At 45.8% G+C, this 1689-nt stretch overlaps 1 non-coding gene across 1 annotated transcript; it reads left to right on the top strand.

Annotated features, from left to right (window-relative positions):
• The first annotated feature begins 764 nt into the window (after nucleotides 1-764).
• Nucleotides 765-871, top strand: LOC120684103. Its single transcript, XR_005679086.1, has one exon. It is a non-coding gene; the product is annotated as a small nucleolar RNA R71 (small nucleolar RNA).
• The last annotated feature ends 818 nt before the right edge of the window (nucleotides 872-1689 follow it).

Below are 1689 nucleotides of genomic sequence, written 5' to 3'. Positions count from 1 at the left end.
CTTGTGTGGACTTACCCGTCCGCGTAATTACCGCACTAACACTTTCTTTCGGTGGAACTTCCGGTTGCCCGGGAAGTTTTCCCGAATTATTGTTAGGACAAGATGAGGCTAGTTGAGTAACTTGAGTTTCTATCATTTTGTTGAAGCTCAACTGATTTTTAATAACAGAGTTTATGCCCTCTAGTTGTCCGGCCAAAGACTCCAAAATTTTATCATTAGCAAGGAATTTCTTACTAATGTTGTCATTAATTTGTTTTTGGCCATAAACTATATCCTTTAAAGAAGGCTGAAAGTTGTTATTAAAATTCATACCTTGCTGCTGACTGAAGGGGAGGTTGGATTTGGAATTCCAACCCTACTGAGGATGGAAGCCTGAGTTGTTGGAGTTGTTCGCCCTGACAAAATGAGCCTCCTCCTGAGTGACTGGGCAAGAGTTGCTCATGTATCCAGTTTCTCCTCACACCTCGCATGTCATGCGAGAATCCATAACTTGGTTAGCCTCCTGGTGTGGAGACTCCAGTCTCTTCATGAGAACGTCCATCTTGGCAGCAAGCATATCGATACTGTCGATCTGATGAACTCCCTTGCGGGGTTGTTGCTGCCTATCACCCTTCCAATTCTAGTTGGAAGCAATCTTCTCTACCAGCGCTTTTGCTTTAGGCACGCTGAGCGAAAGGAAGGAACCACCTGATGCTGCATCAATGTGATTCTGAGCTAGCATGTTCAGGCCATTGAAGAAACTCTAAATAATCAGCCATTCCTCCATGCCGTGGTGGGGGTATGCTGCAATGTATTCCTGGAATCTCTCCCAAGCTTCCGAAATGGCTTCATCCGGGAGCTGTTGAAATCCAGAGATTTTACCTCGGAGGGCATTGGTTTTGCCCACCGGAAAATACTTCGTCGGGAATGCATTAGAGCAAGCTTCCCATGTGATGAAGTCTGCTTTGTTGGTGTAAAACCACATCTTCGCTTTGCCTAGCAAGGAGAATGGGAATAGTCGAAGACAGACATTATCCATCGTGTTGCCTCTGGGGTTGATGGTGCTGCTCACTTTCAAGAAATTTTGGAGGTGAGCGTTGGCATCCTCCGATGCCTTTCCACAGAATGGACTCGTTTGAACCATGTTCACTAGTCCCGACTAGAGCTCAAAGCCATCATTGCCTTGGTCATTGTTCAGTCCAGTAGGAATGTGGCTGCTGGACGGGGCTGAGTATTGCCTGAGAGTCTTGGCCAAGGGAGGTGCTGAGACTGACAAACGAGGATTCCAAGTGGGTTTCTTCTGGGGTGGGACGACGCGGTGTCTCACAATTCACCCAATTCTCTGAGGATTCGGATCAAATTTGGATGTTAGATCAAAACCGGTCATGCACTGGTCTGTATCGAATAAACGAGAGAGAGAGAGAGCAGTGGTAAGCCCGCTAAAATTAGCGGTGAGAAAATAGTAAGATTTTTCACTCAATTATACGATCACTTTAGCCAATTGCTCCCCTGGCAACGGCGCCAGAAATGTCTGTTGGTGTCTCTTGTGCTCAATCTGAATAGGTATTCTGCAAGCGCACAGAATTCACCGGTGTAGCACTTCATCTTGGAGTATTCCAGGGTATCGTAAAAATCCTCAGAGAAGCACTATGGTAAAGTGTATCGTAAATTGTAGTGACAACCTTTACTGAAATTATCGACCGACTAATC

Source organism: Panicum virgatum, chromosome 7N, assembly GCF_016808335.1.
Source record: "Panicum virgatum strain AP13 chromosome 7N, P.virgatum_v5, whole genome shotgun sequence".
NCBI lineage: Eukaryota > Viridiplantae > Streptophyta > Magnoliopsida > Poales > Poaceae > Panicum > Panicum virgatum.
The sequence above is the reverse complement of the archived record's forward strand: the minus strand, read 5'-3'. Positions and strand labels throughout refer to the sequence as shown.